Raw genomic sequence first — 27,215 nt, forward strand, 5'->3', positions numbered from 1 at the left:
CATCTCCACACTTTCAGTGAGAGTTGGAATAGTCCGACATGGAATATCGACGGGAAAAACTCGGAGCCGTTGACAATCTGCGGGATTAAAGTTCGCAAACAGATCCATCCCATAATTTCACACCGTCTCCCTGCCTCCTGCCAGCTGTAAACTGATCGAACCGGTTCGTATTGTGGTTATTATATAGAATTATAATTTACATTGGGGGCTCCATGATTACATTTGTAAAATGATTCTTCAAACAAAACAATCTGAGAACCGCTGGAATAGAAACAGTTTTCCTCAAAGATTCCACAGTTCATCATTAAATCCAAGAAGCAGAAACGCAACATGTTGTTTGTGTCTGTCACTGAGTGAGGGAGGCGGGATTCCGGGGAATGGAGAAGCCGATTGGCCGGGGCTCCTGTCACTCTGAGTGAGGGAGGCGGGGTTCCGGGGAATGGAGAAGTCGATTGGTCGGTGCTCCTGTCACTCTGAGCGAGGGAGGCGGGTTCCCGGGGACTGGACAAGCCGATGGGTCAGTGTGGCTGTCATTTACATTGAGGGGGCGGTTCGGGGAGGGACTGTCGATTGGTCGCTATAACTGTCAATCAGAGAAGAAGCGGGTGATCTTGGCATCGGAATGGGCCCGGTCACTGAGACCGAGGGAAGCGGGGTTCATGAAGCTTAGAAGGCGATTGGTTCTCGATCCTATCATCCTGAGCCAGAACACCGACTTTTGGGGAATCTGAAGGGCGATTGGTCAAACTGCCTGTCAGTCATCGTGAGAGAGGCGGGATTTCAAGTGTTCCGTAAGACGACTGGTTGTTGTGTCTTTCATTCAGATTACGGGGCGGGTTTCCGAGCAGTGGGGAAGCCGAATGGTCAGAGTGACTTCAGGAGCCGAACCGCGGCATTTGGAGGCCGATTGGTCAGCGCTGCTGTCACTCAGACTGAGAAAGGCGGGATTCCTGTTATCCCGTATGCCGATTGGCCCTACCCGCTGTCATTCAGAGTCACGGGGTCGGGACCTCTGCCAATTGGGGAGGTGGAGTGACCGGAGTGCCTGTCACTCATCTGAAGGGCGAGCGTGAGTTTTTGATTTGATTTGGTTCATTATTGTCACATGTATTAGCATCCAGTAAAAAGTATTCTTTCTTGCGCACTTTCCACAAAACGCATACCGTTCACAGAAAAGGAGCGGAGAGAGTGCAGAATGTCATGTTACATCAGATCGAGGGTGTAGAGAAAGCTCAACTTAATGCAAGGTAAGTCCCATTCAAATGTTTGATGGCATCAGGGAAGAAGCTCTTCTTGATTCGGTTGGTTGTGATCTCAGATTGTTGTATCTTTCTTCCCGACAGATAAAGGTGGAAGAGCTGTTTTTGAAGTTACCGGTCGATACGTGGACTGAACGGAGCAAGCCCCGATTCCATCTCCCTGCTCCAAAAATCAATTTAATATATGGTTCCCAGATCGGGACGTATCAGATATTAAACTGATAAGAACAAATACTACACTTGATCTGAGCCAAAAGGCCGAGAAGCGATGCCAAAGAAAGTGTTTTACTCACAGATGATGCCTCTTTTAAGCATGGAAAGAGCAGCAGAAGGAGGGCGTTGGGTGGGTCCACCTGAGAGAGGTGACAGAATTTCTTTCATGCCGTCCGAACGTTACTGCTGAAAAGCAGCCTGACCAGGATTCGAACCTGAATCTCCTGCTCTGGGAGCAAGTGTGCGCGTCCGCTTGGGGTCTTTAATTATGCTGGCTGCTTTTCAGAGGGAGGGGGAAGAGTCAATGGATAGGAGGGCGATTTGCATGATGGATTGGGCTACGGTCGCAACCCTTTGTAATTACTTGCAGTTTTGGCCAGAGCAGGAACCATACCAAGCTGTGATATCGGAAAGGGTGCTTTCTATGATGCAGCTGGAAAAATTACTGAGAGCTGCTGCGGACATGCCAAATTTCCTTTGCCTCCTGAGAAAGTAGAGGCGTTGGCGGGTGGGGGTGAGGGCGTGGACAAAGGTCATTCAAAAGTCCGTTGACCTTGGGTGTGATTTTCTGGTTTTGGGGCTGGAAAATCCCGCCGTGTGTGTGAACTCAAATCTTTCATTCTTCAAAAGCGCAGCCCTGACACCTGCTGACAGAATCTTAGTGCCGCAGGAAAGAATTCCCCATTAAAAACGGCCCAAGAAGTGGGACAGTCTTCGAAGATTCACAGGCAGGATGAGCCGAATGGTCTCTTTCCATTGCGAGATCATATTATGATTTTTATATGATCTGACATTTCCATCGGATCAAATCCACATTTTCAAAGTTGACTTGAACTGAAGATTGTCATGTGAGATGAGAATAAATACACTCGGCCTCTGTTCCCCAGAGTTTCAATGAAAAGGGGGTTGACACAGGATAGGTGCTGGAAGGATGGTTCCCCTGACTGGGGTCTGCAGAACCAGGGACTTTAGCAGCTTGATGGTGATGTTCCTGCAGTAAGAATCCAGACTGTAACCAGTGGAGAGTTTCCCCCCGATTGCCATTGAGTTGTGTTTCCCTGGGGCTCCTTGATGCCACACTGGGTGAAATGCTGCCATGATGTTCAGGGCAGTCACTCTCACTCCACCTCTGGAATTCAGCTCTTTGCTCTGGCTGGGGGAGATGTTCAGTTCGGCTTCCTGCAGACGCACTGGGCTCCGCATCTCACGGCAGCCTCCATGCAAACTCTCAGGAGGCCATGGAATGGAGTGAAACCAGACATCCCATGAGAAAGTGTTGGCCCCATATGAAAGGAGGAGTTGAATGAGCGCCCATGATGCGGCTCTGGACGGCTGAGGGGGGAAAGCGGGCGCGCGGGAGGAAAAGCTCCGCCCAGAGCGCGAGGAGCAGCCGCGCTCTGTCCTCCAACCTAACGTCAGAGCGCGGGATGAAGCGCGGCTCTGATTGGAAGATCAGACAGCGTCAGCGGGGGCAGGGGGTGGGGCTGGACGCAGCACATCATCACGTGGTGGGAAGCGCGAGTGGGGGAGGGGAGCCCGGGAAAGGACCCGGAGCCCCGGGTTCAGAAAGAGACAATGTCCCAAATTCAGCTGATTCAGCTTTCTCACCACATTCTGTGATCCTGAGTGTCACTGATTCACCAGCTCCATTCACACGTCACACACACTGATTGACACCCACACTGCAACGTTGCATTGCGCTCTTCATCTGGTTATTCCTCTGTTCAGATCATTCCTGCTCAAAACACAGGAAAAATCATCAGATTATCCCCAATCTGACGTGTAAGGCATGGTTACAGTGGATTAACCAGGGTCCAATTAAATACAGTCCTGATGCTGCCCACAAAATAATTATTAAAGTAATTGTCAAAAGTTGATTTGAGCCACCGAAACAAACCTATTTACCAGATATCGAAAAACGGCGACAATCTTAATATTTAAAGATTATCTTAAAGGAGGGGAGAGAGGTCTGGAGGTATTAGTGGAACCGCGGCCTTAGGGCCGGGACAGCTGAAGACACAGCCACCAATGTTGGAGCAAAGGGAATCAGGGTTGAACAAGAGGCAGAATTGGAGCAGCTCAGAGATCTTAATAAGTTATCGGGCTGGAGGAGTTTACAAAGATAGGGAGCAGCGAGGCCAAGGGAGGTGATTTGAACGCAAAGATTTGTTGCGGGAACTGGATACATAATCAGACACACCACATCTCACGCACACTCAATCACTCCATGTGACAGCGAGTTCCACATTCTCCCCACTCTCTGTGTGAAGAAACTCCGCCCAGTATTGGAGGGGAGACTCCACTTCAACTGTTCCCTCATCAGCTAAAAGCAAATTCCTGCGGATGTTGGAATCTGACGAAGAGACATCCAGACTCGAAACGTTAGCTCTCTTTCTCCACAGATGCTGTCAGACCTGCTGAGATTTTCCAGCATTTTCTGTTTTCGCTCCGTCATCAGTTGATGTTTCTCTGGGTCAGGGTCCCCGGGAGGGATTCATAAACATTTATAAAACTGCAAGTTTCTCTTTCGAGAAAACAAACCAAACTTCACAGGTGGAACCCTTTAAATATCTTCCCGATACCTGCTGTGTAAAATGTTTCCTTGACATTTATAGTACTTGATGTTTCAATGTGAGCGGCTGCAGTCATGAACACAATTCAATTTCTGGATCTGGATCTCACACCGAGTTTCACCAGAGTGGTTTTAATCGGCACTGGGTTCAGACTGAAGAGAAATGTAATGGAATCTCGATCCCTCCCATCTCCACCTCTTCTCCCCATTCTATCTCTCCATCTCTCTCTCTCTTTCCACTGTCAACATCCCCGGGAGCCCAACCTGCCCCCGACTGAGTTCAATGATTTCCCTCCGTTATCCTTGAGACCGCGCCAGTTGTTATCTCCAGTGTGAAAGTGGCAAGGACATGGCCCACTCTGTGATAATAATTCCCTGAGTGCTGCAGTGAACTTCATCAGTAAATAGCTGAACTGAGTATGTGCGGCAGTAACACCGAAACTGAAAGCGGTTTGAATCAGGAAGTGCTGAGTGTGAGCATGGCTTCCAGACAACAGCTCCAGGGTTTGACCGAGGAGACAATTTGTCCCATTTGTCTCGATTTCTTCACTGATCCGGTAACACTGGGCTGTGGACACAACTTCTGCCGCTTCTGTATCACCCAGTGTTGGGAAAAGAAGGAGATAAACTCCTGCCCGGAATGTAGAGAGGAGTTTCCGGGAAGAAACCTCAGGGTAAATCGGGCCTTAGCGAATCTGGCCGAGAAAGCTCGAAAATTAAAGCTGAATCCGAAAGAGAAGGAAAGTAAACTTCACTGTGAAGAACACCAGGAAGAACTGAAGCTGTTTTGTGAAACTGACAAGAAATTGATCTGTCTGATTTGTAGAGATTCGCGGGAACACAGAGAGCACCGCTTCCGGCCCATGAAAGAAGCTGTTGAAATCTACAAGGTAAAAGGGGAATATTATTTACCTGATAGTTTTATCACATTTTCAACATCCAGCACTTTCATTCTGTGATTTTCTCTCCCAATCCCAGGATCAGTTCAAATCTTCCCTCGATTCTCTCACGGAGAAGAAATCGGCGGTTCTAGAAATGGAAGAGAAACAGAAAGGGAAGATTGCCGAAATTAGGGTAAAGTCTGCCTGTGCTGATTTTCTGGGATCTCGGTTAGTTTCGTTCCCTTTATCGCGGGACATTAATTATGTTTCACATTTCATTGGGTAGGAACAGTCGAGCAGTCTGCAGACCCACATCACATCCGAGTTCACTAAAATGCGCCAGATTCTCACTGAGAAAGAGCAGCGATTACTCAGAGATCTCAGGGAAGAAGAGGAGAGGATTCTAGAATCAATGGAGAGAAACCTTCGAGAGATTCAGGAGAATTTAAATTCTATTGAGGAGAAATTCTCAAAGTTGCAGAAACAGATGGAGCACAAAGACCAGCTGATATTTCTGAAGGTGAGGGAATATATTGTAGCTCTGTTCAGGGAAACTTCAGACAGTCACTAAATCACTGATGGTAATGGTGAAATTAATATAGAATTTACTGAAAAATACTAACTGAATTGAACAGAATTGTGTGTCCCTTCCTGAACCGTTTTCCTGTTGTCTCGGAACTAATGGCTCCCACCCTATCTGCAGATTCCCGAGAATTCCTGTAACCTCCTGAGAATGAGTTTTCTTGATTTTCACACTTGTTTTGTGATTATTTTCATGTTTCCCGAGTTTAATTTACTCCTGGAACTCCCATTGTAATCCCGTTCCAGTTCCATGTTGTGTGTGTGTGGGTGTGTCTGGGACGGTGTGTGAGAGTCACTGTGACTGTGAGCAGGACTGATGTTCAATTCCAGTTTATTTGACTCTCCACAATCTTCCTTCCAAAATGCATCACTTTACACTTCCGTGTGAAATCTCATCTGCTCTGAGTCTGCTCAGTTCACCAGCCTGTCTAACTGCTCCTGAAACCTGTTCCTGTCATCCTCACTGTTCCTGATTCATTTCTTTCAGGAGGAAGCTTGTCAGAAGAGAAGGTAGGATATGTTCTTTACTGAAACTCTGCAGTTTGGTAAAATAAACTCAGTGAAGTGTTATTATTTATTTATTTATTGGTTGTTGTCACAACTTTAGATGTTCAGTCATTAGTTACCAAGACATCACACACTGCAGGAAATGATAAGCTCCGCATATACACACTGACGAGAACTTAATGATAACTCACCTTACTTAACTGTTCTACGATAAATCACCAGGAAGTGTAAATAATACAACCAGGCCCGAAGTGATCACTTGCCCGATGTTGGCTGTTCATGTCTGTGACCTTCCCACTGACCCTGAGAGAGCCACATGATCCATGTTTCCAAGGAGTGGGTCACCCATGTCCCTGCATGGAGCCTAAACAACCTAAGAAAGTCTCACGTTAAAGGGGGAATGGACTCTAAGTTTATACTAAATACAAACTGGCTCTGTGTCTTTAACAACCACAAGAGTAAACACTTGTATTTATATAGAACCTTTATTGTAAATTAATATCCTTCAGAGTTTAATGTAAATTGATAATGAGGAAATATTAATCTGCTTGACGGAGGTGGAGAGTGTCTTAAAGGAAGAAAGAGAATTAGAGAAATGGAGGGGATCAGGGAGGTATTCCAGAGTTCAGGACCTCGGCAGCTGAAGGTCCAGCTCCCAATGTGGGAGTGACTGAAATCAGAGATGTTTAAGGTGTCGGAAGTGGAGGAGAGCAGCATTCTGGGAGAATTGTGGGCCCAGGGATTACAGAATTGGATATTCAGCTTTGGGGTCTTCTCTTTGTTCTACAAACTGTTTATCATACAGCAAGTGGACAGACTATGTCTTTATCATTTCCTGCAGTGTGTGGTGTCTGTTATCGGGTTTTGAACCTTTTTCAGGACATGGATGTTTCCGTTCTCTGTCCTCGAATTTCCAAGTTAACCGTTTTTCAGTTGGAGAAGCGAGACGAGCATTTCATTTTGTACATTTTCTCAATCATCAAAAATGCTGTAAACTTGACCATTTAAATAATTTCTAAAATCTTCTATCAAAGACAAATTCACAGCATCATTTTTACCATTTACAGGATTAGTGATGAGAATCACACACTCTCAGTATCTGCTGCCACCCTGTCTATCGGAAAGTACAAAGGCCTTTTACAGTACCGAGTGTGGAGAGAAATGATAAACTTCAGTAAACCCGGTAAATCTCTTATATTGATTTTCTCGATTATAAATCCAGTTGTGAATAAACTAAACAGGCTCCCAGATTCCAGATTAAATACTCATATCCGGCTGTTAATACCTGCAGTCTCCCCATTCTCATATTACTCTTTCTGAGGTTCCTCTGGATAAGTGTCTGAAGCCATCAGCACTGTGTGTCAAAGCAGTGAAGGGATCTGTATAACCAGAGGAATAGAGCACCAATCTCAGGATGTGAAATGGAATTGCTCCGTGAGACTGGACTGGTCTCGTCTGTCATTCTGGGAAACATTTTTTCAATCATCATTTATCAGGATGAAACACAGACATTAGAGAGCAAGTGTTAAATGGCAGATATTCTGTTTGGTGGAATTGGACACCTTAATCAAGAGGATGGATGCAGAAAGTGCGAGTCTGCAGTGGATAAGGGAGGGAATGTGATGATCTTATTGAAATGTTCAAGGTCCGTAATAAAAGGGTGGTTATAAACATCCACAGGTTTCACACAGTCACAGAGTCTAGATCAAGGTAGGTATAGCTTTCAATCTAGAATAGGGAGGGTGACAGGGCAGTTTGGATTGAGGTTGAGTTTTTGAGTGACTCCATTGAGGTAGTGAACCAGTAAACCCACCGCTCACTCTGTGTGTTTGTTCAGAGGCCCTCCATTCTGAGGGCTGATCTTCAGAACAAAATCACTGTCCAGTTTCTCAGTGGTTTGGAGTGTGGGAAAAGGTTCTTTTGTTCCTGAAGAGGGGACAGGGACAAGAAATCCTCATGAAAAAAAACAGCAGGGGTAAGAGAGAGAAAGGAGCAGCAAGCAGGAGTAAGAGAAATCGTCAAATGCTGCCTTCATTCCTGAAGTGTGACCCTAAACACTTTAGAACCAGTGGAATCGTTTTGAGGAACAGTCAGTGTTTGAATGTGGAAAATGAGAAAACCAATTTCCAACATCAAGATCACAGGAACAGCGCTGTGATAATGGTAAATTTTGCTGTTTTAATGCTGTTATTTGTTGCATAAACATTAAGCAGGAAACAGAGCAAATAAACTCCTTACATCATTTCCAATGGGGTTTCTAATGGTCCCTTTAAGACCAGGGATTAAACCATTGTATAGATTGTTTCTCTGGGTGAGGCATCAGCATCCAGTGAAAGATCAAAATCGTACTGAGTCTCCTGGAATGCCAAGTGCCTCCAGTTTGTACAGACAATGTGACTTCTCCTTATGTTCAGTGTGGGAACACTGGATACCCATTGTGCTGCTGCTACGTTATTGTGGGGTTTGATCTCTGCTGTTCTTTACATTCTCATCAGTCATCTGACCTGCCATTCCTCCGTGCTCAGTTGTATGCTTTTTCCATGAATTTGAGTCTTTCCTTAACTTCTTCAGTGAACCACAGATGGTGGGTCCTCCCATTGGGGATTTTCTTTATAGTAGGAATATGTTTATTCTGAATATTCTGAAATATCATCTTAAATATCTGCCACACCTTCTCTATCGATATATCCCCAAGCCTGGGGACCCAGTTCACTACAACTAGCTTAGCTTTCATGACCAGATAGTTGCTCCTATTTAAGTTTAGGATACCAATCTAAGACCCTCTCTTTTCCCTTTCAAACTGGATTTCAAATTCAGTCATATTGTAGTTGCTGTGACCCAGTGTGGCCTTCATCTGATTTCACTAATTATTCCTGTCACATTACACAAAGCCAACTCTAATATAACCTACTGTCTGGTTAATTCCAGAACGTTCTGCGATGAGAAACTTTCCCGAAAGAATTCTGTGAACTCCCCATCCAGACAATTACAGCCTGATTTTTCCAGTTTATATTCAGATTAATCACTCATGATTATTACTGTCTCTTTATCTGTGATCAACATTGTGGCTACTGTTGCAAGGATTGTCGACCACTCCCACTATTGACTTCTTTCCCGGCTATTCCTCATCTCCAAACCAATTTTATATCCGGATCTCCTGAACCAAGATCATCTCCAGCTATTGCACAATGAGGTCCTTGATAAACAGTGCTCCCCCTCCACCTTTACCTAACTTTCTATTCTTCTTGAATGTTATTAAATGTTATCCTTTCCTCCTGCAGCAATGTCTCTGTAAAGTTATCAGATCATATTCATTTACTTCAATGTGTGTTATCATTTTGTTTACCTTATTATGAATGTTGTGTGCATTCAGATGCAGAGCCTTTAGTTTCATCTTTTTATTATCTTTGTACTATTTAGTCTCGACTTTTGATGTATTCTTAGGTTTTATCTCTTTGTCCATTCCCGCTATTCGATGATCCTCATTTCCCATATTATTATGATTGTTTCTTGCCTTGAATCTACCCCTGGATTTGCCACATATATTCAAGGTGGCTTACCCTCTGAGTTTAGTTTGAAGCCCTTTTCACTTCCCGAGTTATGCAGTTTGCTGGAACACTCATTCTAGCAGTTCAGGTGTAGACCATCCCAACAATAAGGCAGCATGGGGGAGCGGCAATGTAGCACAGTGTTTAGCACTGCTGCTTCACAGTGCCAGGGACCTGGGTTTGATTCCCAGCTTGCGTCACTGTCTGTGTGTACTTTGCACGTTCTCCCTGTGTTAGCTTGGGTTTCCTCCGGGTGGTCCCGTTTCCTCCCACATTCTGAAAGACGTGCTGGTTCGGTGCATTGACCTGAACAGGTGCCAGACTGTGGCGACTAGGGGAATTTCACAGTAACTTCATTGCAGTGTTAATGTAAGCCTTACTTGTGACTAATAAATAAACTTTAACTTGACTACCGTCCGGTGGTTCTAATATCCATCATTATGGAGTGCTTTGAAAGGTTTGTCATGGCACAAAACAATTCCAGCCTCCCAGATTACCTGGATCCATGACAGTTGGCCTATCACCAGAAAAGGTCCACAGCAGATGCCCTCTCCCTGGCCCTACACTCAACCTTGGAACACCTAGAGAAAAAGGACCCCTATGTCAGACTCCTATTTATTGACTACAGCTCAGCCTTCAACACCATTATTCCTTCAAAACTCATCTACAAACTCCGTGGCCTGTGGCTTGGCTCCTCCCTTTGCAACTGGATCCTAGATTTCCTTTTCTATGGACCACAATCAGTAAGGACAGGTAACAGCATCTCCTCTGCGATCATCCTCAACTCCAGTGCTCCACAAGGCTGTTTTCTCAGTCCCCTACTATACTCCTCATACACCTATGACCATGTGGCCAAATTCCCCACCAGCTCAATATTCAAATTTGCTGATGATACGCCCATAGTGGGTCAAATCTCAAATAATGATGAGACGGGCGACAGGAAAGAGATAGAGAATCTGGTAAAATGGTGTGACGACTATCTCCCTCAGTGTCGTAAAATGAACGATAGTCATTAACTTCAGGAAGTGTATTGGAGGATATGCTCCTGTCTACAAAAACAGGGAGGAAGTGGAAATGGTCTTGAGCTTCAGGTTTCAAGGTGTCCAACACACTGTCCTGGTCCCTCCATGCCAATACTATAGTTAAGAAAGATCAGCAGTGCCTCTAATTTCTCAGCAGGCTCAGGAAATTTAGCATGACCACCATGACTGTCACCAACTTTTACAGGTGCACGATATGGCTCCTGCTCTGACCAAGCCCGCAAGTAACTACAGAGGGTTGTGAATGTAGCCTAATCCATCACGCAAACCAGCCCCCCATCCATTGACTCTGTCTACACTTCTCGCTGCCTCAGGAAAAGCAGCCAGCATAATCAAGTACCCCTGCACCCTGGACATATTCTCTTCCAACTTCTTCTGTCGGGAAAAGGATACAAAAGTCTGAGAACACATACAAACCAACTCAAGAATAGATTCTTCCTTGCTGCCATCAGACTTTTGATTTGTGGTATCATATATTAAGCTGAGCTTTCTCTTCATCCTATCTGTAACTGCAACACTATATTCAGCATCCTATACTTTCCTTCTCTCATATGTACTCTATGAACGCTACTTTTCATCTGTGTCACCTGCAAGAAACAATATTTTTCACAGTAGAAATGTGACAGTAATAAATCGAATGAAAACAACCCACTATCCCCAATACTGGTGCCAATGCGCATGATCCAGACACCAGCTTTTGAACATTCATCTTTGCCATCTCATTTTCCCTCTGCCAGTTTACATGTAGCTCAGGTAATTATCCAGAGATTAATACCTTTGAGGTTCTGCTCCGTAATTGGTACCTAGCCTCTCATGGTGACTATGCCCTTTACAGACATCCCAAATATCCCTGCTTGTGTGACCACTTCCCTCCAACCTTAGTGTCCCCACGCAGCCTACAATATCACCCTGATTGACCATTAGAGGAGTGGACCAGGACAATCTTCATTGCTTGTCGTGTCTATGTCTTTGGTGCCTAAATAGACCATGCCACATTAGGCGTAGACTAAAATCATGAATAGGTCACTGAGACAGTGGGACGGCGGCGCGGGCTCGTTGGGCCGAAGGGCCTGTTTCCCGTGCTGTGTTGTTCTTTGTCCTTTGTCTTTGTTTTGCCAACTGGATCCTCCCACTTACAATGAAAATTCCTCTCCAGCTCAGAACTCTGGTACGGTCAAGCAACACAGCTGTCTGGGCTCTCGCTTTTGCTGCAGAGATCAGTATCTGTGTCCCACACTGTATTGTCCCCTACTGCCACCACATTCCTGTTTGTCATCCCGCACTTCATAGGCTTCCTGTACCATGGTGCCATGGTTAGACTGCTCATTCACTTTGCAGCCTTTGCTTTCATCCACACAGATTATAAGCACCTCAAATCTTTTCAACAACTGCAATGCCTGAGGCTTCTCCATTACTGTCTGCTCAGTCCCTTCACTTGCCTCAATCTCGGTCACATTCTCCTGTCACTCACTGCTGACCAAAACAGATGACCCTATTCTCAGAGGTGTGACCATATTCCAGATCAAATTATCCAGGGATTTCTCCCATTCCCTTACATTGTGCAGTGTCTGCAGTTCAGCCTGCAACTCACTCATTCTGATCTGGAAGTCCTCCAGCTGCTCACACTTTCTGTAGATGTGTTAGTCATGGATTACCTGGACATCCAAAATCACACATTCCTCAACTGCAACATAACACCTGTCTTGCATTATTCCTCATGTTATCTACTTAAATTTAAATAAATTACTCACTTAATTAACTTAGAATAATTCCAGTGATAACCACATTTCTTTCCCCTATGCATTTCATTCCCGCATGAACCTGATTCGCCCCTCACTCAGTCTCCATCCCAGTCCAGCGCAGTCACCTGTCTCATGCACCTATTACTGGCCATGCATTTTGAAAGGTGTGTCTTATTTATAGACTCTCTGCTGAGTTGCTTGCTAGTTTTACTTCCTGCTGCACTGATTAACACTCATGAACGAACTGATTTCAGATGGTTGACAGATAACTGCCACTCCAGATAGTTCTCTAGTTAACATAGAAATTAGAAGCAGGAGTAGGCCATTTGGCCCTTCAAACATGCTCTGCTTTTTATTTTGATCATGGCGGATCATCTAATTCAATATCCTGATCCCCCCTTCTCCCCATATCCCTTGATCCATTAGCCCCAAGAACAATATCTAATTTCTTTTTGAAATCACACAACGTTTTGGCCTCAACTACATTCAGTTATTGTGAATTCCACAGATTCACCATCCTCTGGGTGAAGAAATTTCTCCTCACTACAGTTCTAAGAGGTTTACCCCTTATCCTCAAACTATGACCCTCGATCCAGACTCCTCCACGATTTGGAACATTCTTTACGAATCTATCCTGTCTAACTCTGTTAGAATTTTAAAGTTTCTATGAGATCCCCTTTCACCCTTCTAAACTGCAGTGACTATAATCCTAACCGACTTAGTCTCTTCTCATATGACAGACCTGCCACCCCAGAAATCAGCCTGGTAAACCTTTGCTGTATTCCCTCGATAGCAAGGACATGCTTCCTCAGATAAGGAGACAAAAACTGCACGTAGTACCCCCGGTGTGGCCTCACCAATGTGCTATATAATGGCAGCAAAACATCCCTATTCCAATACTCAAATCCTCTCGCGATGAAGGTCAACATATCAAAGAACAAAGAAAATTACAGCACAGGAACACGCCCATTGGCCCTCCAAGCCTGCATCGGCCATGCTGTCCAACTGAACTAAAACCCCCTACCCTTACGGGAACCATATCCATCCATTCCCACCCTATTCATGTATTTGTCAAGACTCCCCTTAAAAGCCACTATCGTATCTCCTTCCACCTCTCTCGGCAGAGAGTCCCAGACACCTATCACCCTCTGTGTAAAAAAAACTTGCCTTGTACATCTCCTATAAACCTTGTCCCTTGCAACTTTAACTTATGCTCACCAGTAATTGACTCTTCCACCTTGGGAGAAAGCTTCTGAACATCAACTCTGTCTATGCCCCTCATAATCTATCAATTCGCCCTTCAACCTCCATCGTTCCAGTGAGAACAAAACAAGTTTCTCCAACCTCTCGTCATATCTAATGCCCTCCATATCCCCAGGGCCTGATGGGATATAGCCCAGAATACTGAGAGAGGCAAGGGAGGAAATTTCTGGGGCCTTGAGAGAAATCTTTGCATCCTCACTAGCTACAGAGAAGGTTCCAGAGGATTGGAGAATACCTAATGTTGTTCCTACGTTTAAGAAGGGTAGCAAGAATAATCCAGGTAATTCCAATCCGATGAGCCTTACTTCAGTAGTAGGGAGATTATCAGAGAGGATTCTTCAAGACAGGATATATTCCCACTTGGAAATAAGTGGACGTATTCGTGAGAGCCAACATGGTTTTGTGAAGGGGAGGTCGTGTCTCACGAACTTGATCGAATTTTTCGGGGAAGTGACAAAGATGACTGATGAGAGTAGGGCAGTGGATGTTGTTTACATGGACTCAGTAAGGCCTTTGACAAGGTCCCTCATGACAGACTGGTGCAGAAGCTGAAGTTGCATGGGATCAGAGGTGAACTAGCAAAGTGGATAAAGTCAAAGAAGACAGAGCGTAGGAATGAAAGGGTGTGTTTCTGAATGGAGGACTGTGACAAGTGGTGATCCTTAGGGATCAGCACTGGGATCTTTGCTGTTTGTAATATATATAAATGATTTGGCGGAAAATGTAACTGGATTGATTAGTAAGATTGCGGATGACGAAAAGGTTGGTGGATTTAGAACATAAGAACATAAGAAATAGGAGCAGGAGTAGGCCATCTAGCCCTTCGAGCCTGCCCCGCCATTCAGTAAGATCATGGCTGATCTGTCGTGGCTCAGTTCCACTTTCCCGCCTTCTCCCCATAACCCTTAATCCCCTTGCCTATCAAAAACCTATCTACCCGCGTCTTAAATATATTTAGCTAGGCAGCCTCCACCACTTCAACAGGCAGAGAATTCCAGAGATTCACCACCCTTTGAGTGAAGAAGTTTACCTCCACCATACATTCAGGCAGTGCATTCCAAATCCTAACCACTCACTGCTCGATAATGTTTTCCTCATGTCACCATTGCTTCTTTTGCTAATCATCTTAAATCTGTGCCCTCTGGTTCTCGATTCTGTAATCAATGGTTATGTTACTGGACTACTGGTTCCACCATGATATATGAGAAGTTTAAACAGTTGAGAAAAAAAACCTAGAAATAAAAAGCTGAGATCAGTAAACCTGACTATAAAATTATTGGAATCTTGTAAAACTACAACTAATTTTTTGAAAGGGAATCTGTTACCCTTACTTGGTGTGGCCTGTATGTGACTGCAATCCAACTCCACTATTATTGACTCTTAATTGCGCTCTACTGCGACTGCGTAGGTCTTTAGGTTATATAAGAGCTGAAGTAGTAGGAGCAGGAGTTGGCCCTTCAGCCTATCAAGCTTCCTCTGCCATTCAGTATAATGTTGGCTGATCTGATTGTTGCCTTAACTTCACTTCCCTACCTGCCATCTATAATCTTTGACTCCCTAATGGATCAAAAGTCTGTCTAACTCAGCTTTATTGATCAACCCTCCACAGCTCTATGTGGAAGAGAATGCAATGACTAGGGTCCCCATCTCTGCCTTAATTGGGAAACTCCACATTTTGAAATTATAGAACATAGAACATAGAAAACTACAGCACAAACAGGCCCTTCGGCCCACGAGTTGCGTCGATCACATCAACACCTATCTATAACCCCCAATCCCATAAAACCCCATATACTCATCCAGAAGTCTTTTAAAAGACCCCAGCGAGTTCGCCTCCACCACCACTGACGGCAGCTGATTCCATTCACTCACCACCCTCTGAGTGAAAAACTTACCCCTAACATCACTTCTGTACTTTCCTCCCCGCACCTTAAATCTGTGTCCTCTCGTTGCGACCATTTCAACCCGGGGAAATAGCCTCCGAGAATCCACCCAATCTATTCCTCTCAACATTTTATAAACCTCTATCAGGTCGCCTCTCAACCTTCGTCTCTCCAGGGAAAAGAGACCCAGCTCCCTCAACCTAACTTCATAAGGCATGCCTCCCAGTCCAGGCAACATCCTTGTAAATCTCCTCTGTACCCTTTCAATAGCTTCTACGTCTTTCCTATAGTGAGGCGACCAGAACTGCGCACAGTACTCCAAATGAGGCCTGACAAGGGTCTTATAAAGTTGCAGCATTACCTCCCGACTCCTAAACTCAATCGCCCGACCAATGAAGGCCAGCACACCATACGCCTTCTTGACCACCTCTTCCACCTGTGAGGCCGATTTAAGAGTCCTGTGGACCCGGACCCCAAGATCCTTCTGCTCTTCAACACTACTAAGACTCCTGCCCTTGATAGTGTACTCGTTCATCCCGTTGGTTCTGCCAAAATGGACGACTACGCATTTATCCGCGTTGAAGTCCATCTGCCACTTCTCCGCCCAGTCCTGCATCCTATTTATGTCCTGTTGCAACTTTTGACATCCTTCCAGACCATCCACAACACCACCGACCTTCGTGTCATCAGCGAACTTACTTACCCATCCCTCCACTTCCTCATCCAGGTCATTTATGAAAATGATAAACAGCAAGGGTCCTAGAACAGATCCCTGGGGCACTCCACTGGTGACTGACCTCCATTCAGAAAAAGACCCATCCACAACCACTCTCTGCCTTCTGCAGGCAAGCCAGTTCTGGATCCACAAGGCCAAAGGCCCTTGGATCCCATGCCCTCTCACCTTCTCAAGAAGTCTTGCATGGGGGACCTTATCAAACGCCTTGCTGAAGTCCATGTACACCACGTCCACGGCACTTCCTTCGTCAATGTGTTCAGTCACATTATCGAAGAACTCAACTAGGCTTGTAAGGCACGACCTGCCCTTGACAAATCCATGCTGACTATTCCTGATCATGTCAAATCTCTCCAAATGCTCGTAAATCTTGTCCCTCAGAAGCCTCTCCATCAGCTTACCAACCACTGAGGTCAGACTCACCGGTCAGTAATTTGCCGGGCTATCTCTGTTCCCTTTCTTGAAAATAGGGACTACGTCCGCAATCCTCCAATCTTCCGGAACCTCTCCCGTCTCCATTGACGACGCAAAGATCATCGCCAGGGGCTCTGCAATCACTTCCCTCGCCTCCCACAGTATCCTGGGGTATATCCCATATGGTCCCGGCGACTTATCTATCTTGATAGAATTCAAAAGTTCTAACACCTCCTCCACCTTAATATCCACAAACTCAATCTTTTCCATCTGCTGCAAATCTGTAGCAAAATCTCCCACATCAGCTTCCACCGTGAATACTGAGGCAAAGTACTCATTAAGTACCTCTGCCATTTCTTCTGGTTCCACACAGACCTTTCCCCCTTCACCTTTTATAGGTCCTATCCCTTCTCTTCTCATCCTTTTACCTTTCACATATTTATAAAAGGCCTTGGGATTCTCCTTAATCTTACCCGCCAAGGTCTTCTCATGACCCCTTCTGGCTCTCCTAATTTCCCTTTTAAGCTCCTTTCTACAGTCTTTATACTCCTCAAGATCCTTAACCTCTCCTAGTTCCCTGAACCTTTTGTACACCTTCCCTTTCCTCCTGACTAGGTTCAACACAGCCTTCGTGCACCACGGTTCCCGCGACCTACCAAAACCCCCTTGTCTCATCGGAACGTTGTCACGCATAGCTCCAGACAAACATTCCTTGAATATCCGCCACCTTCCTTCGGTACTTTTCCCTAAGAACGCCTCCTTCCAGTTTATTTGTCCAAGTAACTTCCTGACTTCTTCGTATCTCCCCTTACTCCAGACAAACACCTTCCTCGCCTGCCTGATCCTATCTCATTCCAATGCAATTGTGAAGGAGATAGAATTATGGTCACCACTCCCAAGATGCTCTCCTACCGAGAGATCCATCACCTGCCCTGGTTCATTTGCCAGTACCAGGTCAAGTACAGCCTCTCCCCTCGTAGGCTTATCCACATACTGTGTCAGGAAACCTTCCTGAACACACCTAACAACTCCTCCCCATCCAAACCCCTTACCCTAGGGATATTCCAGTCGATGTTTGGGAAATTGAAGTCTCCCATCACGACAACTCTGTTATTAATACAACTCTCCAGAATCTGCTTCCCCATCTGCACTTCAACTTCCCTGTCACAATTGGGTGGCCTATAGAATACACCCAGCAAAGTTTTCGACCCTTTGCTGTTCGTAACTTCCACCCACAGAGACTCTGTAGTAGTCCCTCCACGGCATCCTCTTTCTCTGCAGCCATGACACTGTCCCTGATCAACAGTGCCACTCCACCACCTCTTCTGCCATCCTTCCTGTCCTTCCTGAAGCATCTGAAACCTGGCACCTGAAGTACCCAGTCCTGTCCCTGAGACATCCAAGTCTCCGTAATGGCCACCACATCACAATCCCAAGCAGCAATCCACGACACAATCCAATTGTGTCCCCAAATTCAAGATTCCTCATAAGGGAAAAGATCTTACCCTGTAAAACCCCCCTCAGAATCTTATATATTTTAATCAGAGTATCAGCTCAACCTGCTCAATCTTCCTTCATAGGACAACCCTACAATCCTAGAAATCAACTTTTTGCTCCCAGTCTACCTTAGCCAATTCCTCCCTCATCCCATTGTAGTCTCCTTTATTTAAGTACAAGACACTGGTATTGGATTTTACCTTTTCATGCTCCATCTGTATTTTACATTCAATCATACTGTGATCCCTTCTTCCGAGAGGATCCCTAACTGCAGGGTCATTAATTATTCCTGTCTCGTTACACAGGACTAGATCTCGGATAGCTTGCTCCTCCATAGATGCCATTGCATACTGTTCAAGGAAACTATTGTTTGAACTCCTCCTCAAGGCTGCCTTCACCGACCTGGTTTGACCAAACGACATCTAGATTAAAATCCCCCACAATAATTGCCATATCATTTTTACGTGCATCATTTTTTCTTTGTTTATTTCTCGCCCACCATGATATTATTATTTGGCGGCCTATAGATTACACCTATCATTGACTTTTTCTCCTATTTCTAATTTCCACCCAATTGGATTAATCCTTTTTCTTCATAGAACCTACATCAACTCTCACTATTGCCCAGAGGTCATCTTTAAATATTAGACCTACATCACCTCCCTTACCTTCCTATTGGTCCTTCCGAACAGTTTGATACCCCTAGATATCTATCTTCCAGTCGTGACTACCCTGCAACCTTCTCTCTCTAATGGCCGCTAAATCATATTCATTTGTGATGATTTGTGCCATCAACACATCTATCTTATTTTGAATGCTATGCCCTTATGCTAGTTATTGTGCCTTCTTTTTGAATCCTAACATCTCCGTTATTAACATCTCCCGAGTTCTCCTGCCTTTTAACTCTTTTCCCAATTTTCAATGTAGTTGCAACTTCCTCCTCACATGCTAGCTAACCTGCTGCTTTGCTTCCCATTAACCATTATACTTCCCATAGTTTTACTTTTTCCTTCTAATTAATAAAAAAAAACTGATCTTCAGTTCAGCCCTTTCACTAAACCTTGTGTTTCCCCAATATTTCTGGTAAGCTACATGTGTCTTCCTTTGTGAAGACAGAATCAAAGTACTTTGTTGGACAGCCATTGTTCTCCATTATAAAATGTCCTGTTTTGATTGTAAGGGATATAGAAACGAGAAGCAGAAATAGGCCATTTGGCCCTTCAAGCCTGCTCCGCCATTCATTTTGATCATGGCTGATCATCAAATTCAATATCCTGATCCCACTTTCCCCCATATCCCTTGATCCCTTTAGCCCCAAGAGGTATATCTAACTTCTTCTTGAAATCATTCAATGTTTTGGCCTCAACTATTTTCTGTGGTAGTGAATTCCACACATTCACCACCCTCTGGGTGAAGAAATTTCTCCTCACTTCAGTTATAAAAAGTTTACTACTTGTCCTCAACTATGACCTCCTAGCTCTCGACTCCCGTACCATCAGAAATGTTCTTTCTGAATCTACCTTGTTAGAATTTTGTATGTTTATATGAGATCCCCTCTCACCCTTCCAAACTACAGTGAATATAATGTTCATTGACTTAGTCTCTCCTCAGAAGGACACCAAAACTGCACACAGTACTCCAGGGGTGGCCTCATCAATAATTGCAGCAGCATATCCCTAGCTCTATACTCATGTCCTCTTACTTTGAAGGTCAACTTATCATTTGCCTTCTTTACTGTCTGATGCACAAGGACTCCAAGGTCTCATTGAGTATCCACCTCTCTCAATTTACATCCATAATCTGTCTTCCTATTATTGCCATAAAAACTGAATAACCTGACATTTATCCACATTATTTCTGCATCTGCCATGCACATGCCCCCACACTCGGCCTGCACAAACCATGCTGAGGCATCTCTGCATCCTCTTCACCGCTCACCCTCCCACCAACTTTGTATCATCTGCAAATTTGGGGATAATACATTTTAGTTTCTTCTTCCAAATCATTAATATATAATGTGAACAGTTGGGGTCCGAGCACAGATCCCTGTGGAAACCCACTAGTCACTGACTGCCAATCAGAAAAAAAACCATTTATGCCAACTCTTTCCTTCCTATCTATTAACCAGCTTTCAATCCATCGCAAGGCATTACTTGCAATCCCATGTGCTTTAACTTTCGCAGTCTGTTATGTGAGATGTTGTTGAACCTACACTTGCCTTCACCAATCTTAACATTTTTGGGTATATTTTATGCAAACTTGACAATCGACCTACTTTCAAAGATGCCAAGCCTCTTAATATTTCCTTCCTCACTTTTTTTTAATTGTATCTTATTCTTCACTCTCTTTCTCCTCAACAAAATATCTGCATTATTTTCCTCATTTGCGAAAACAACCCAAAGTCATTATTGGGAACCATGCCCACATTTTCTACCTCCACACACAGGTTAGCTTCTTGGTCTTTGAGGGGAAATAACTAAAAAAATCAAAGCAGCAATTTATTTATCTAGCATTTACTGCAAACTTTAATTTGTACATATAGCATACAAATTAATTCTCACAATCACAACTTGGTAAGGGCCAAAGCCAAGGCAATCCTTCAAATGGATAATGATGTTATTTAATCAGCTAAAGCTCTGCTGCTTTCCACCTTAAATTCCCTCCTTGAAACCCATTTCCTGAACAAGCTTTTGGTGATCCTTTCTAATAATTCATACAAATTTTAAAAAATGCTTTTAGAATGAATGGCTGACTTGATACGAACCCTGAAAAATTTGGCTATAAAAATAGTTGAGAATTTAGTGGATAGAATACACCACAACAGTATAGATATAGAGTCAGTTCTAGTGTTTTAAAAGCCAAGATGCATTTGGGAAGGAAAGGTATATGATCAGAAAGCCAAGAAATGGGGTTGATGATGAATGAGCTGCTAGGCTATAGCCAATTAAACCCTAAAAAGCAAACCCAACTGTGGTGTATGAAACTATCTGTTGAAAAAGTCAATTAATTTGTGGATAGCGATGAGGACCATCAGGGGATACAGCAGTTGGAGACTTGGGCGGAGAGATGGCAGATGGAAATTGATCTCGACAAATTTTTTACTCAGAGAGTGGGTGCCTGGAACTGGGTTGCCAGGGAAGGTAGTGGAAGCGGATACCGTAGTGACTTTTAAGGGCTGTCTTGACAAGTACATGAATAGGAGGGAACAGAGGGATATGGTCCCCAAAAGGGTAGACGGTTTTAGTTAAGTTGGGCAGTATGGTCAGTGCAGGATTGGAAGGCCGAAGGGCCTGTTCCTATGCAGTTTGTTAAACTGATCCTTTTTCAGAAATCCAGACTGTGCCCAAGTTCACCATTATTTTCTCAGTGTTCAGTTATTACATCATTTGTGACAGATCCTAGCATTTTCCTTCGGACTAATGTCAGGCTAACAAGTTTTTCATTCTCCATATTCTCTCTCCCTTCTTTCTTAAACATCAGAGTTACATTTGCACCTTCCAATCTGCAGGAACAATTCCAGGGTCTGTAGAATTTTGAAAGATAACCACCAATGCATCAACTTTCTTGACCGTCACTACTTTCAGCATCTGAGAAAGAGACCACCAAGTCTGGGGAAATTTATCTACTTCAAATCTTATTCATTTCTCTATTTCTACTATTCTTATAAGCATAAAAACATCTTGTTGTTCCTCATTAATGCCAGTCACCTGATCCTCCATTATTTATGGAAGGTTTTTAATGAATGGTGATCATTGACATTTGGACAGGTTATTGAGAAAGTCTGTGTGTTCTGCCTTGGTCATGTCATCGAACATGAGGTTTGAGGTGTGCGTGAGACCAGTGCCTGGAGCTGTGAGGTAGCAGCCGATCCAATGCACCACTGTGCATTGTGTTTCTTTCAAATTATGGAATCTTATGGCTTTATCCTCTTAGTGAGTAATTAGGATTTCCTTTTAATTCATGGTTACCTCATTCATTATTCATGTATAAGATATATAGTATTAACTGTTTGCTTTGTTGACTCTTTCATAGAAAAAATTATTCCTCACTTCCCCACTTACTCTAATTCAGGGTCCTGGCGAGTCAGAGACAATGCCGACAGGCACAGGGTGTTAAGACACCAATCCATCACAGGGCACACACTCACACACAAAAATTAAAGGGGCAATTTAACATTGCCAATCCACCTAATCCACACATCATTGATGTGGGGAGGAAACGGGAGCACCCGGAGGAAACCCATGCAAACACAGGGAGAATGTGCAAACCTCAACACAGACAGTGACCCAAGGTTGGAATTGAACCCATGTCTCTGGAGCTGTGAGGCAGCATTGCCAACCTGAAGCTGTCTCAAAAATTATTGTATTTCTTTCAAATTATTGAATCTCATGGCTTTATACCCTTCTTCAGTAACTGGGATTTCAAAGTTGCTCTGTGCACCAAAAAAAAATTGATTGTTCATATTCTGAACATAACCAAATATGGAGCCTCATCCAATATTGCAACAAATTTGGGGTCTGGTCTGATATCGCACTGAGAAACTCAGAACTTTAGTGTAGAGAGGGATCTGGATGTGCTGGTGTAAAAATCACAAAACGTTAGTCTGCAATTACAGGAAGTAATTAGGAATATAAATGGAATGTTAGTGTTTCTTGTCAGGACAATCACATTTAAAAAATTGTGCCTGCAAGCATACAGGGACTTAGTGAGGCTGCATTTGGAGGAATGTGCAATATTTTGATCTCCTTATGTAAGATCATGAGATCATAAGACAAAGGTAGGCCATTTGGCTCATTGAGTCTGCTCTGCCATTCAATGAGATCAGGACTGGTCTGATGTGATAATCCTCCAACTTCATTTTCCCACCTTATTTCCATAACCCTGATTCCATTACTGATTAAAAATCTGTCTCTCTCAGCCCCAAAGATATGTTCCACTCTTTACACCTCTCTGCCGTGAAGAGTTCCAAGAATTCACTACCTCTGAGAGAAGAAATTCCTCCTCATCTCTGTCTTAAATGGATAAGCCTTTGCTCTGAGAATATGCCCTTTGGTCGTGGACTCATAGCGAGGGGGATTGAATATAAAAGTAGGGAGGTCTTGCTGCGGCTGTATAGGGCATTGGTGAGGCCGCAGCTGGAGTACTGTGTGCAGTTTTGGGCGCCGTACTTGCACAAGGAGATTTTGGCCTTGGAGGGAGTGCAGAGGAGGTTTACTAGGCTGATTCCGGAGTTGAGGGGGTTGAGCTATGAGGAGAGGCTGAATAAATTAGGCTTGTACTCGTTAGAGTTTAGAAGAATGAGGGGAGATCTCATTGAGACATATAAGATGATGAATGGGATGGATAGGATAGAGGTGGAGAGACTCTTCCCACTCAGAAAGGATACTAGGACTAGGGGGCACAGCCTCAAGACAAAGTGGGGGTGGTTTAGAACGGAGTTGAGGAGGAACTTCTTCACTCAAAGGGTGGTGAATCTCTGGAATTCTCTGCCTGTTGAAGTGGTGGAGGCTGCCTCGCTAAATATTTTTAAGACGTGATGGGTTTTTGATAAGAGAGGGGATTAAGGGTTATGGGGAGAGGGCGGGAATGTGGAACTGAGCCACGACAGATCAGCCATGATCTTATTGAATGGCGGGGCAGACTCGAAGTGCTAGATGGCCTACTCCTGCTCCTATTTCTTATGTTCTTATGTTAAGGGGAAACAAACTATCAGCATCCAAGCTGTCAAGCCCCCTGAGAATCCTGTATGTATCAATAAGGTCACCTCTCATTCTTCTCAACTCCACTGAGTACAGGCCCAACCTACCTAGCCTCGATTGTTAAAAATATCCTGCCATATTTGGAATCAATCAAATTAACTTTCTCTGGACTCCTTTTAATGGTGGCACGTCTTTTCATCTGCCAAGCTTTCACCCACACATCTAATTTTTTTTATCCCTCTGTAGACCCTGTCATCCTCAGCACTTGCCTTCCCACCTATTTTTGTGTCATCTCAAATTTAGCAGCAGTACATTCACTTCCCTTATCCAAATTATTAATTTACACAATGTAAGAAATGACCATTGAATTAGAGACTGATTCCTGGGATGAAGGCAGTTATATTATCATGAAAGCCTGAGCAGATTTGGCCGATATCCATTGGAGTTTAGGAGAATGAGAGGTGATCTTATTGAAACATAGAAGACACTGAGGGGACTCGACAGGATTGATGCTGAGTGGATGTTTCCCTTGCGATGGCGTCTTGTATAATGCAGATTTTGAAAATTAGCAATCTCCTATTTAATACAGAAATGAGATTTTGTTTTCTATCAGAGGGTCACTTGTGTTGGAATTCTCTACCCCAGTGAGCAGTGGAGGCCAGATCACTGACAATATTCAATCAGATCAGTCATGATCTTGTTCAGAACAGGCTCAAGGGGCCAAATGGCCGACTCCTGTTCCGAATTCTTTTGTTCTTGGAATTGAGGTTTTGTGCGATATCTTACAGACTCGGATTATGAACAATCCGTACAGTGACGTTTACACAATGTTTCACAGAGATATCACCTCCCACCCTCTGTCTCCAGCTTTCTCTCCTCTACCTCAGTCCCCTCTCCCTCTCTCCTCAACCTTGACCGTCACCCCCCCACTCTCCTTCTCACAGCCTGTCTTCCCTTTCTCAAATTCTCCTTCCCCAACCCTGCTATCTCTCTCTCCTTCCACTCCCTCTCACTTATGCACTCCTCTGCTCACATACTCCCCCCTTCTCCCCACTAACATCTTTCCACCTACATTCTCTCCCTCCCCTTTCTCCCTCTCTCAGTCACCTCCCATTCTTCCTTTGTCTCTCCCTCTTTAATTCGTCTCTTCTTCCTACTTTGTGTGGCATGGTGGCTCAGTGGTTCGCATTGCTGCCCCAAAGAGCCAGGGAGCTGCTTTCAATTCCTGGTTTGGGTCACGTCTGTGCAGAATCTACACGTTCTCCCTCACATCTGCGTGGTTTTCCTTCCACAGTTCGAAAGACATGCTGGTTCGCGATGCTAAATTCTCCCTCAGTGTACCCGAACAGGCACCGAAGTGTGGTGACTAGGGGATTTTCACACTAACTTCATTACAGTGTTAATGTAAGCCTACTTGTGACACTAATTAACTTGGAAATCAATCTGTCCCGCAATCTCTCTCCCATTTCCCACAACCATCCCATCTCCCTGCCAGCCACTCATTTGTCCCTCCTGCTCCCTGACCCTGCTCCTCACCCACTCTCTCTCAGCACCTTCCTATTCTCCCCCATCGACACATAATCTCTCTCCACCTCACCTCCTATCCCCTTCCCTCATCATTCTGCAAAACTTCTCGCCCTCACTCTCTTCTCTTCAGACTCTCTCCCCTTTCCCTCTCTCTCACATTCTTCCCTGCCCCTCCTGCTTTATTTCTCATCCTGTCTTTACACGGAAGGGTCTGTTTATTTCTTCCTCCCTCACTATCTGCCTTCCAGACGCTCTCTCCACTCTGCTCTTTCTTTCTCACCCACTATCCCAATCCCTGTCATCTGCTCTGCCGTTCTCTCTCCTGCTTCCACACTCAAAACATCCCACTCTGAATCTCCCACATCCCACTCTCAATCTCCCTCTTTACACTCCGGCTACCTCCAGTCCCTCTCATTCCTGCCTCTTTTCTCTCTTCCCAACTGCACCCCTCCACCTATCCTCTCATCCCCCCTCCCTATCTCTCTGTCACTCACTATCTTCTCTCCGCTCTTCGCTGCCTCTCCTTTCTGGCCTATTCCCCCTCCTCTCCCCTCCCTCCGGCTCCATGTTGCCATCCCATTCCTGCTCCCACTCTCTCCTCCCCCTCATTCTCCCTGACCCCTCACAAACCTCTCTCCTCTCCTCCTCACTCCTCACTCTCTCCCCTCCCCACCCCCTCTCTCTAAATCACTGACTGTGTTATCTTCACTTTCCCCCAGCTCCAGCCTCTCTGACTCTGGATCCGAACACAGCGAATCCCCGGCTCATCCTGTCTGAGGACCGGACCAGTGTGACAGTCGGAGACGAATGGCAGCCGCTCCCTGACACCCCGGAGAGGTTTGATTCCTGGCCCTTTGTCCTGGGATCAGAGGGATTCACATCAGGGAGACATTACTGGGAGGTGGAGGTTAGGGAGAAGACAGAGTGGGATCTGGGAGTGGCCCGAGAGTCTGTGAACAGGAAAGAGGAAATTGACCTGACCCCTGAGACCGGATTGTGGATGGTGGGGCTGTTTTCCGGAAGTGATTATTGTGCCTTCACCTCCCCCTCAGAGACCCCCCTCACCCCGAGTGTGAATCTCCGGAAGATCGGGGTTTTCCTGGACTATGAGGGTGGACAGGTGTCATTTTACAATGCGGACAACATGTCCCATCTCCACACTTTCACCCACACTTTCACTGAGAGAATCTTTCCCATCTTCAATCCGGGATGGAATAACAACGGGGAAAACTCGGCGCCGCTGACAATCTGCGGGATTAAAGGTCTCTAACAGATCCATCCCATAATTTCACACCGTCTCCCTGCCTCCTGCCAGCTGTAAACTGATGGAACCTGTTCATATTGTGGTTATTATATAGAATTATAATTTACATTGGGGGCTCCATGATTACATTTGTAAAATGATTCTTCAAACAAAACAATCTGTGAACCGCTGGAATCGAAACAGTTTTTCTCAAAGATTCCACAGTTCATCATTAAATCCAAGAAGCAGAAACTCAACATGTTGTTTGTGTCTGTCACTGAGTAAGGGAGGCGGGATTCCGGGGAATGGAGAAGCCGACTGGCCGGAGTTCCTGTCACTCAGAGCGAGGGAGGCGGGATTCCGGGGAATGGAGAAGCCGATTGGTCAAGGTGGATGTCATTAACACGGGAAGGACTGTCGATTGGTCGCTATAACTGTCAATCAGAGAAGAAGTGGGTGCTCTTGACACCGGGAAGACACTAGTCACAGAGACTGAGGAGGCGGGGTTCATGAAGCTTAGAAGGCGATTGGTTCGCGCCCCTGTCGCTCTGCGCCTGAACACCGATTTTTGGAGAGTCTGAAATGCGATTGGTTCAAGTGCCTGTCAGTCAT

At 44.9% G+C, this 27,215-nt stretch overlaps 2 pseudogenes; one reads left to right on the forward strand and one right to left on the reverse strand.

The window, feature by feature from the left end:
- Nucleotides 1-1,363: 1,363 nt before the first annotated feature.
- On the reverse strand, nt 1,364-1,529 carry LOC145348786 (U2 spliceosomal RNA; annotated as a pseudogene).
- Nucleotides 1,530-4,523: 2,994 nt separating this feature from the next.
- Nucleotides 4,524-26,681, forward strand: LOC145348560 (nuclear factor 7, brain-like; annotated as a pseudogene).
- Nucleotides 26,682-27,215: the final 534 nt, after the last annotated feature.

Source organism: Carcharhinus amblyrhynchos, chromosome 9, assembly GCF_965287045.1.
Source record: "Carcharhinus amblyrhynchos chromosome 9, sCarAmb.v2.hapA, whole genome shotgun sequence".
In the NCBI taxonomy this organism is placed as follows: Eukaryota; Metazoa; Chordata; class Chondrichthyes; order Carcharhiniformes; family Carcharhinidae; genus Carcharhinus; species Carcharhinus amblyrhynchos.